The 12,055-nt window shown below is 50.4% G+C and overlaps 1 protein-coding gene across 1 annotated transcript in view; it reads right to left on the minus strand.

Annotated features, from left to right (window-relative positions):
- Nucleotides 1–12,055, minus strand: part of dars1 (aspartyl-tRNA synthetase 1) — a 123,313-nt gene that overhangs the window by 93,955 nt on the left and 17,303 nt on the right. The window lies entirely within an intron of this gene.

Raw genomic sequence — 12,055 nt, forward strand, 5'->3', positions numbered from 1 at the left:
GGACCAAAATGGCGGCCGGGGGCGCACTAGAAGATTGGAGAAAATGGGCGGAGGAGCAGCAGGCCGCTCTCCTCCAGTGTTTTACGGAGCTGAAAGTGGAACTCTTAGAGTCCATGAACGCGACGACCACAAGGCTGATGGGGGCCCAGGCGACCCAAGAGGCGTCGATAAGAGAGCTGCAGCAGGAGATGGCGGTGAGGGAGGAGGAAGCCACGGTCCTCGTGGGGAAGGTGGAGGTGCACGAGGCACTCCACCTGAAATGGCAGAGCCGCTTTGAGGAGCTGGATACGCGAATGAGGCGGAAGAACCTGAGGATCCTGGGCCTAGCAGAAGGGCTGGAGGGGCCTGATCTCCCGAAATATGTAGCGGAGATGTTGAGCTCCCTGATGGGAGAGGGGGCCGGTCCATCGCCCCTGGAGCTGGAAGAAGCATATCGGGTCATGGCTAGGCGGCCTAGGGCAAACGAGCCCCCGAGGGCGGTGCTGGTGCGGTTCCAGCGTCTCTGCGATCGGGAGAAAGTGCTGAGGTGGGCCAAGAGGGAGAAAAGCAGCAAATGGGAGAATTCGACGGTGCGGATATATCAGGACTGGAGTGCGGAGGTGGCAAAGCGGCGGGCCCGGTTTAACCGAACGAAGGCGGTGCTGCACGCAAAAAGGATCAAGTTTGGAATGCTGCAGCCAGCGCGCTTGTGGGTCACCTACAAGGACCAGCACCATTACTTTGAGACCCCAGAGGAGGCATGGACTTTTGTTCGGGAGGAAAAGCTGGACCTGAACTAGAACTTGGGAACGCCGGCGGTCGAAGCCGCCCGAGTACCCTTGACTGATCAAGTGGCCCATGTCTTTCTTAGGCCAGGTCGGAACTTGGTTAAAGTGGATGGATCGTTTGGTTTCTTTGAAACTTGTGTTATGGGGGGTTTCTTTGTTCCCTTTTTGTGTGTCTCTTCCCGTTGCCAACTTCCCTTAATTATTCTTGTTGTAGGGGGGGCTTTTTTACTGTTTTTTGGATCTGTTCTTTAAGGGTTATGGTTACTGTTGGTTAAGTACGTTATTATTGGGTAGTTATTTAGTTATTTAGTTATGCAGGCATAGTTATGTATTTATGTATTTATTTGCGATTTGTTATTTATATTGTTATATTGTTAAGTTGGGGAGGCGGGACGGGGGGGAGCAGGTGGGTTATGCGTGTTTTCTTTTTCTCTTTCTTCTTCCTCTCGTTTTAAGGGGGCTTTGTTATCGGTGTGGATGGGGACGGGGGTGGAATTGAAGATGGCGGGGAAGGGTGTGGCCGGGCGAAAGCGCGGGCTCTCCCCTGTTTCCCGCGCGCGGGACGGAGGAAGGGGGAGGAGAGAAGAGTGGGGTGTGGCCAGCAATGGCGGCTTTTCCCGCGCTGAAGCGGGGTCAGAGAGGGATGGCAAGGGGGGGGGGGGGGGGAGGCCCCTCCCCCCCACATCGGGAGGAGTCGGAGTGTGGCAGGGGCAGCCGGGTCAGCGAAAACCAGCTGACTCTCGGGAGTACGATGGTGGATACACCGCGGCTAGGAGGGGTCCTAGCCGGGGGGGGGGGGGGGGGGGATACCGGGTTGCTGCTGGAAAGGCTGAGGACGGGAAGGGAAGAACGGGAGGAGAGAGGGGGGGGCCATCGCCATGGGGAACGGGTCAGAAGGGGAGGGTCGACCCGGGGCGGACAGGGGACAGAACATGGCTAATAGACAGGGGAAAGGGACGGGTCGCTCCGCAACCCGGTTGATTACTTGGAATGTGAGGGGGCTGAACGGACCGGTCAAGAGATCAAGGGTTTTTTCACACCTAAAGGGACTGCAGGCGGATGTGGCAATGTTGCAGGAGACTCACTTGAGAGTAGTAGACCAGGTGCGCCTGAGAAGGGGGTGGGTGGGACAGGTGTTCCACTCAGGCTTGGACGCAAAGAACCGGGGGGTGGCGATTTTGGTGGGAAAGAGGGTGTCGTTCGTGGCGGCGCAGGTGGTAGCAGATAAGGAGGGTAGGTACGTGATGGTGAAGGGTAGGCTGCAGGGAGAGAATGTGGTGCTGGTAAATGTATATGCCCCGAATTGGGATGACGCGGGGTTTATGAGGCGCCTGTTGGGCCTCATTCCGGGTCTGGAGGCAGGAGGCCTGATCATGGGGGGGGACTTCAACACAGTGCTCGACCCTGGGCTGGACAGATCGAGTTCCAGGACGAATAGGAGGCCGGCAGCGGCGGAGGTGCTAAGGGGGTTCATGGAGCAGATGGGGGGGGTAGACCCTTGGAGATTTGGCAGGCCAAGGGCGAGGGAGTATTCTTTTTTCTCCCACGTCCACAGGGTGTACTCCAGAATAGACTTCTTTGTACTGAGCAGGGGGCTGATTTCGAGAGTGCAGGACACGGAGTACTCGGCCATTGCGATTTCGGACCATGCACCACACTGGGTAGAGGTAGAACTGGGGGAAGCACGGGACCAGCGCCCGCTGTGGCGCCTGGATGTGGGGCTGCTGGCGGACGATGAGGTGTGCGGAAGGGTCCGGAAGGGCATTGAGAGATATCTGGGCACGAACGACACGGGCGAGGTGAAGGTGGGGGTAGTCTGGGAGGCCCTGAAAGCAGTGATCAGAGGAGAGCTGATCTCCATAAGGGCACACAGAGAAAGGAAGGAGAGGCAGGAGAGGGAGAGACTGGTGGGGGAACTTATAGAAGTGGACAGGAGATATGCGGAGACACCAGAGGAGGGGCTGTTGAGGGAGCGGTGCAGTTTACAGGCCCAGTTTGACCTACTGACCACTAGGAAGGCGGAGACGCAATGGAGAAGGGCACAGGGTGCGGTCTATGAGTATGGGGAAAAGGCGAGCAGGATGCTAGCACACCAGCTGCGCAAGCGAGATGCAGCCAGAGAGATTGGGGGAGTGAGAGAGAAGGGAGGGAACGTAGTGCAGAAGGGGCAAGAGGTGAACGGGGTCTTCAGGGATTTCTACAGGGAATTGTACCGGTCTGAGCCGCCCAGGAGGAGGGGGGGAATGGAGAACTTCCTCGATAGATTGAGGTTCCCAAAGGTCCAGGAGGAACGGGTGGAGGGGCTGGGGGCGCCGATAGAGCTGCAGGAACTAGTTAAAGGGATAGGCCAGATGCAGGCGGGGAAGGCGCCGGGGCCGGATGGGTTCCCGGTGGAATTTTATAAGAAGTACGTGGACTTGGTGGGTCCAGTGCTGGTGCGAGCCTTCAATGAGGCGCGAGAGGGGGGGGCTCTGCCCCCGACAATGTCACAGGCCCTGATCTCCTTGATCCTGAAGCGGGACAAAGACCCTGTACAGTGCGGGTCCTACAGGCCTATCTCCCTCTTGAATGTAGATGCCAAACTGTTGGCAAAGGTCCTGGCAACCAGAATAGAGGATTGTGTGCCAGGGGTAATCCATGAGGACCAGACGGGTTTCGTAAAGGGACGACAACTTAATACAAATGTCCGGAGGCTGTTGAATGTAATTATGATGCCAGCAGTGGAGGGGGAGGCTGAGATAGTGGTAGCACTGGATGCGGAGAAGGCATTCGATAGGGTGGAGTGGGAATACCTGTGGGAGACGCTGGAACGGTTTGGGTTTGGGGAGGGATTTATCAAGTGGGTGAAGCTGCTGTATTCGGCCCCGATGGCGAGTGTGGTTACAAACGGGAGGAGGTCGGAGTATTTTGGGCTCCATCGAGGTACCAGGCAGGGATGCCCCCTATCCCCCTTACTATTTGCATTAGCGATCGAACCGTTGGCGATGGCACTGAGGGGTTCAGGGGGTTGGAGAGGACTGACAAGGGGAGGGGAGGAGCATCGGGTATCACTCTATGCGGATGATTTGTTGTTGTATGTGGCGGATCCGGAAGGGGGAATGCCGGAGGTAATGGAAATACTAGCGGAGTTTGGGGACTTTTCGGGATATAAATTAAATGTGGGTAAAAGTGAGGTCTTTGTGATACACCCGGGAGATCAGGGGGAGGGAATTGGGCGGCTCCCCTTTAAGAGAGCAGTAAAGAGCTTCAGGTACTTGGGGGTGCAGGTGGCAAGGAACTGGGGGACCCTCCACAAGCTGAACTTTTCAAGGCTGGTGGAGCAGATGGAGGAGGAGTTCAAGAGGTGGGACATGGTACCGCTGTCGCTAGCAGGGAGGGTGCAGTCAGTCAAAATGACGGTCCTCCCGAGGTTCTTGTTTCTGTTCCAGTGCTTGCCCATCTTCCTCCCCAGGGCCTTCTTCAAGAAGGTAACTAGCAGCATTATGGGCTATGTGTGGGCGCATGGCACCCCTAGAGTGAGAAGGATTTTCTTGGAACGGAGTAGGGACAGTGGAGGATTAGCGCTACCCAATCTCTCCGGATACTACTGGGCGGCGAATGCATCGATGGTGCGCAAGTGGGTGATGGAGGGGGAGGGGGCAGCTTGGAAACGTATGGAGAGGGCGTCCTGCGGCAATACAAGCCTGGGGGCGCTAGTAACGGCACCATGGCCGCTCCCCCCCACAAGGTATACCACGAGTCCGGTAGTGGCGGCCACCCTTAAAATCTGGGGGCAGTGGAGGCGACACAGGGGGGAAGTGGGGGGTCTGATGGCGGCGCCACTGAGGGGGAACCACAGATTTGTCCCGGGGAACACTGGCGGGGGATTCCAGAGCTGGCACAGGGCGGGCATCAGGCAACTGAGGGACATGTTCATAGAGGGGAGGTTTGCGAGCCTGGGAGAGCTGGAGGAGAAATTTGAGCTCCCCCCGGGGAACACGTTTAGATACCTGCAGGTGAAGGCATTTGCCAGACGACAGCTGGAAGGATTCCCCTTGCTTCCCGATGGAGGGGCGAGTGATAGGGTGCTGTCAGGGGCCTGGGTCGGAGAAGGGAAGGTCTCGGACATCTACAAAATAATGCAGGAGGTGGAGGAGGTACCGATAGAGGAGCTGAAAGACAAGTGGGAAGTGGAGCTGGGAGAGCAGATAGAAGATGGGACATGGGCGGATGCCCTAGAGAGGGTCAATTCGTCGTCGTCGTGCGCAAGGTTGGGCCTCATCCAATTTAAAGTGCTGCACAGAGCCCATATGACGGGGACTAGGATGAGTCGGTTCTTCGGGGGGGAGGACAGGTGTGTTAGGTGTTCGGGAAGCCCTGCGAACCATGTACATATGTTCTGGATGTGTCCGGCACTGGAAGAGTTCTGGGAGGGGGTGGCGGGGACGGTATCAAGAGTGGTGGGAACCAGGGTCAAACCAGGGTGGGGGCTAGCGATTTTTGGGGTTGGGGTGGAGCCAGGAGTACAGGAGGCAAGGGAGGCCGGAATATTGGCCTTTGCGTCCTTGGTAGCTCGGAGAAGGATCTTGATTCAGTGGAGGGACACAAGGCCACCAAGTGTTAACACCTGGTTAAACGACATGGCAAGCTTCATCCAACTGGAAAGAATCAAATTCGCCCTGAGAGGGTCGGTACAGGGGTTCTTCCGGCGGTGGCAGCCCTTCCTTGACTTTCTGGATCAGAGATAGGAACTGGAGGCCGAAACAGCAGCAACCCGGGGAGAAAAGGGGGGGGGGGGGGGGGGGGGGAAGGGAGGGGGGGGGGGGGGGATAGCAACGAAGGGAGCACGTCAGCGGGGGGTCGCGGGCAATGATTGCCCGAGGCCATCGGCAGAAAGGGAGAAACGGTTTGGTTGCTAGACTGATAGCGCGGGGGGGGGGAGAGGGGGAGAGGGAGGGTGCGCGCGGGGGCGGCGTGGGGAGGTTTTTCCAGGGGGGACTTGTGGTGTTATAATTTAAATTGTAATAGGGGTAAATGTTTGTATCGAAAAATTTCAATAAAAATTATTTTAAAAAAAAGAAAGTAAATGGCATGTTGGCCTTATTTCAAGGGGATTGAATTACAAGAATAAAATTAACCTTGCTACAGTTCTTTGGAGCTCATTTATGGTGAAGATGAGGAGATATTTCTTCACTCAAAGGTTGTAAATCTTTAGAATTATCAAGCACAGAGGGTTATCGACGCACAATTATTGTATATATTTAAGGCTGAGGCAGACAGATGTTTGGTCCTTCAGGGTATGAATGGGCAGGAAGGTGGAATTGAAGCCAGAGATCAATGAGCTATGTAGTCTTTTCCTGGTCCTATTTCTTAAGTGTTCATATCATGGAGAGGCACAGAGATAATACAAAGAACAAAGAAAATTACAGCACAGGAACAGGCCTTTCGGCCCTCCAAGCCCGCGCCGACCATGCTGCCCGTCTAAACTAAAATCTTCTCCACTTCCGGGGTCCATATCCCTCTATACCCATCCTATTCATGTATTTGTCAAGATGCCCCTTAAACGTCACTATTGTCCCTGCTTCCACCACCTCCACTGGCAGCGAGTTCCAGGCACCCACTACCCTCTGTAAAAAACCTGCCTCGTACATCTCCTCTAAACTTTTCCCTTCGCACCTTAAACCTATGCCCCCGAGCAATTGACCCCTCTACCCTGGGAAAAAGTCTCTGACTATCCACTCTGTCTATGCCCCTCATAATTTTATAGACCTCTATCAGGTCGCCCCTCAACCTCCGTCGTTCCAGTGAGAATAAACTGAGTTTATTCAACCTCTCATCATCGCTAATGCCCTCCATACGTGGCAACATCCTGGTAAACCTCTTCTGCACCCTCTCTAAAGCCTCCACATCCTTCTGGAGGTGTGACGATTAACAAGTTGATGGAACACTGACCTTTATAGCTAAAGAATTAAGTACAAGAAGTTAGGAGTCATGCTATAGTTACATAAAGCCCGGGAATACAGTGTTGAAATCTGGCTACCACACCTTAGGAAGGACATATTGACTTTGGAAGGAATGCGGCGTGGATTTATTAGGATTGCTCCAAAGGTTAAATTGAGATGAGAGATTAGACAATCTAGGGTTATAATGTCTTGAATTAAGATTAAGGAGTTAGTTATTAAAGCAAAGTTTTCAACACATTAAGAGGAATTGTTTAGATAGATAGTGAAATACTCATTCTACTGATGGGAACACTGGGGATATAGCCTAGAATTTAGAGTAAGCTCATTCCAGAGTGAAATAGACATTTATAAAATGGCAAGTTGTTGCTGTTGAGTGAAGTTAAGAAACTCATCTACATGCAAAGAGTGGTAAAAGCTAACAAACAGAATATGATGGTGGATCAATTGTTAATTTTAAATCTGAGGCTGATTAGATTTTTAATAATGAAGTATATTTTGGGACATGCGGCAAAGATGGATGGAGTTAGGTCACATCATCCAAAATCTCTTCCACAAACAATTAAAATACAAATGTGCAGCAAAATGAATGAAGAAATAGTCTCAGAATGTTTAGTTCATCAATAAAGTAAATTGTTTCACAATATTACACTTAAATGAAATTGCCTCCAGACAGGGCACCCATAAACCAAATCGGCATTTGTGACACATGCTTAATCACCCAGCCAAATTTAAGCTCACTCAGTAATCGTTGAGATGAATCATGCAGTCGATAGTTAAAATCCACACTAAAGGACTGCACTAACACAATTTTCAATAATATAGAATCATAGAACAGTTATAGAAAGAAAGAAGCTATTTGATTCTCATATCCATGGCAATTCTCTGCAAGAGCGACTCAGCTAGTTCCACTTCCCTACACGTTCCCTGTTTCAATGTAAATTTTCTCTTCAGATAATGATCCAATTCCCTTTTGAAAGCCACGATTAGACCCAACCCCAGCACACACTCAGGCAGTACATTGTTACGAAAACAAAGGTAATTTTAAGGGATTTATATTTGTATTGGTAAACATTAGAAATAAAGTACAGCTTTTAGTGTGCTTAATTTAATGTTTCTGTGCCTGGATATGGGTAAAACCTATTGTTAGATTCATGCTGGACAAAGGTGCGAGCATGAGGAGGGGCATGTTTCACCATGTATCAAATGGTGTGAGGATTAAATTCCTATTTCTAAATAGTAGAAAGGGAACTTTGATCAAACCGTGGCTTACAAGATAAATTAGAGATAGAATTAGATTCAAAGAAGAGGCACACAAATTAACAAGAAAAAGCAGTAGACCTGAGGATTGGGTACAGTTTCAAATTCAGCAAAGGCGGACCATGGGGTTGATTAAGAATGGCAAAATACAATTTGAAAGTCAGCCAGCAGGGAACTTAAAAACTGACTGCAAAGGTTTCAATCGGTATGTAAAGAGAAAAAGATCGATTAAAAACTAATAGTCAGAAACGGGGAAATTCATAACAGGGAACAAAGAAATGGCTGAGGAACTAAATTCGTACTGTTTCTGTCTTCACAAAGGGAGACATGAATAATGTACCAGAAGTTCTGAGAAACACAAGTTTTAGTGAGGAATTGAAGGAAATTAGTATTAGGAAAGAAATGGTTTTGGGGAAATTAATGGAGTTGAAGGCGGACAAATCTCCACAGCCTGATAATCTTCATCTCAGAGTACTTAAGGAACTGGCTCTAGAAATAGTAGATCTATTGATGGTCATTTTTTGGACTCTGGAATGGTCTTACAGATTAGAGGGTAGCGAAAAAGGGAGGTCAGAGAAAACAGGGAATTATAGACCAGTGAGCCTAACATCGGTAGTAGGGAAGTTGTTAGAGTCCATTATCAAGTATTTTAGAGAACAGCATTTGGAAAGCAGCAGTGTAATCAAACAAAGTCAAACATCATTTGTCAAGCATGGTTAATCAAACAGCATTTGTCAAGCATGATTTTCCTTTTGTAATGGATTTATGGATTTACAAAAGGAAAATCATGCTTGACAAATCGACTAGAATTCTTTGAAGATGCAACTGGTAGAGTTGACCAGGAAGAACTGGTTGTCTGATCTCCAGATTTGCACACGATACAAAGTTGGGTGTTGGGGGGGGGGGGTGAATGAGCGCTTCGGTCGCAAAAATAGGAAGGCAGATTATTATTTTAATGGGTGTTAATTGAGACAGGTGGATACTCAGCAAGACCTTGGTGTCCTCGTGCATCAGTCGCTGAAAGTAAATGTGCAGGTACAGCAAGCAGCAAAGAAGGCAAATGGTATATTGGCATAGAGTATTGGAATAATTTTACTGCAATTGTAAAGGGCATTGGTAGTTTTATGTGTGCAGTTTTGGTGCCTTATCTTATGAAGGGCATTCTTGCTATTGAGGGAGTGCAGCAAAGGTTTACCAGGCTGATTCCTGGGATCTAGGGGTCATAATTTGAGGAAAAGGGGGAAACCTTTTAGAACTGAGGTGAGGAGAAATTTCTCCATCCATAGAGTGGTGAATTTGTGGAATTCACTACCACAAAAAGTAGTTGAGGCCAAAACATTGGGCGAGATTCTCCGCAAATGCGGAGAGTCGTAAAGGCTGCCGTGAAACTGGCCGTGTTTCACGGCAGCCTTCACGCCCATTCCCGGGACCCGATTCTCCCCCCCCCATCGGGGCTAGGAGCGGGACCCCGGGAATCACGGCGTCGCGGCCTTAACGACCGTCTTTAAGGCCGCGCGCCAAGCCGGCTCCAACCCGCGCATGCGCGGGTGACGTCATCACACCATTGACGGAACCCGCGCATGCGCGGTTCCGCATTTCTCCACCACCGCCCGACAAGATGTGGCGGCTTGATCTTGTCGGGCGGCGGAGGGGAAATAATGCGTCCCTTTTGGATGCAGGCCCGACGATCGGTGGGCACCGATCGCGGGCCTGTCCCCTCCCGAGCACAACGGTGGTGCTCCCGCCCGAAACGGGCCTCTGGATGCCCCAAACGGGCATCCAACACCCGTTTTTACGACGGCAGCAAGCAGGTGTGTTTGTTGCCGTGAAAAAACGGGCGTAAAGGCCCGGCCGCTCGCCCCAGGAGAATCGCCGCTCGTCGTAAAAAATGGCGAGTGGCGATTCGTGACGTGGGTCGGGCGAGGGGGGGTGGGAATAGCGGGATCGCGCAAAAAATGTCGGGAGGCCATCCCGCTATTCTCCCAACCGGCGTGAGCAGCGGAGAATCGCGCCCATTGTGTAATGTCAGGAAGGAATCAGATATAGCTCTTGGGGCTAAAGGGATCAACGGATACAGTGGTTAGCACTGTTGCTTCACGGCACCAGGGACACGGGTTTGATTGACGGCTTGGCTCACTGTCTGTGCGGAGTCTGCACATTCTCCCCGTGTCTGTGTGGGTTTCCTCCGAGTGCACTACTTGTGACACTAATAAAGGTTATTATTATTATATGGAGAGAAAGATGGGATCAGGATATTCAACTTGATGATCAGCCATGATCATAATGAATGCGAAGCTGGCTCGAGGGCCAAATGGTCTCCTCCTGCTTCTATTTTCTATATATGTTTCTATGTAAATTAACCAGCAGTGGTTGCTTAGCAACTGGGGCCTTGTAAGGTAGAGACGGTTTTAAGTTTTAGTTTAGCTAAGTAGTGAGAGAGAAGGCAGCTCTCAGCTCTGCTAGAAGCAGTTGGTGCTAAAGAGGGGAAAATCTCTCTCAGCATTGCTAGAAGAAAATCCATACTATGGAGTAACAGTTAAGAAAACAGATGCCGGAAATCTAAATTCCAGCTAGCTAAGGAAATGAGAGAAATGAAGAGAAATTTTCAAGAAGTCTGAGTTCATAGATCATTGAATTTACAGTGCAGAAGGAGGCCATTCAGCCCATCGAGTCTGCACCGGCCATTGGAAAGAGCACTCTAACCAAGGTCAACACCTCCACCTTATCCCCACATCCCAGTAACCCCACCCAACACTAAGGGCAATTTTGGACACTAAGGGCAATTTATCATGGCCAATCCACCTAACCTGCACATCTTTGGACTGTGGGAGGAAACCGGAGCACCCGGAGGAAACCCACGCACACACGGGGAGGATGTGCAGACTCCGCACAGACAGTGACCAAGCCGGAATCGAACCTGGGGCCCCGGAGCCGAACCTGGGGCCCCGGAGCTGTGAAGCGATTGTGCTATCCACAATGCTACCGTGCTGCCCAGAGGAAACTGGGAATGAGAAGAGGTTACTGTTCAATAAAATTGAAACAGCATTGGATCGTGAGAGGCAAAGAAAACCTGAAGGGAGAGGTGGAAAATCTGCAATTGAATCCTTAATGGAAGCAGCGGAGGGAAAGCATAATGTAAAAGATTTGAAAGTGTGACTTTTGAAGGGCGGCACAGTGGTTAGCACTGCTGCATAAGGTAGTTTGATCCTGGCCCCGGGTCACTGTCTATATGGAGTTTGTACATTTCCCCCGTCTGCCTGGGTTTCACCCCCACAACCCAAAGATGTGCAGGTTAGGTGGATTGGCCCTTAAATTGGAAAAAAAAAATTACGTACTCTAAATTTTTTTATTTTTTTTTATTTGACTTTTGAAAGCGTAAGTTGAAATCGAGTAGAAGCAGGAGTTCGGTGAGACAAGGTGGCTGATGGTATAAGAGTCATCTGGGGGAATTTTGAGGAGAAATCCAGACATGCACTTGGGTTCAGGGAAGAGTGCGTCTTACCATAGTAATCCTGAGTGCTTTTAAAATGGACTTCTGTGTGTTAATGAGGCCATTGTAATTTAAGGTGTACTTTGTAATCCGTGTTAATCTTAAAATCTGTGTGTAATTGTCAAACTGAGCCATGGTGGTGGCGGCATGAGGGTGGGGAGGGGAGAACGTTTAAAGGAATATTCTATAATAATCCAATTTTTCATCTTCAATACATTTGCTTTCATGTTAAAACTGATTAGCGGTCCCGTGATTCTGTTCATCCATCTTTTATACAAAAACAGCACACATTATGATCTTTTGAGCCAGGGTTCCATCTGGGATCTACCCGTCCAATTATAACATCAACTGCGATCGTAACACATTCCAGTTCTAACCACTCATTATGTAAACATTTTTTTCCTCATTTCGCCTTGGTTCTTTAGCCAGTCACCTTAAATTAGTGTTTTCGAGGGCAGCATGGTGGCGCCATGAGTTGCCTCACGGCGCCGAGGCCCCAGGTTCGATCATGGTTCTGGGTCAATGTCGATGTGGAGTTTGCACATTCTCCCCGTGTTTGCGTGGGTTTCGCCCCCACAACCCAAAGATGTGCAGGCTAG

The sequence above is a fragment of the Scyliorhinus canicula genome, chromosome 2 (assembly GCF_902713615.1).
Source record: "Scyliorhinus canicula chromosome 2, sScyCan1.1, whole genome shotgun sequence".
Classification (NCBI taxonomy): Eukaryota; Metazoa; Chordata; class Chondrichthyes; order Carcharhiniformes; family Scyliorhinidae; genus Scyliorhinus; species Scyliorhinus canicula.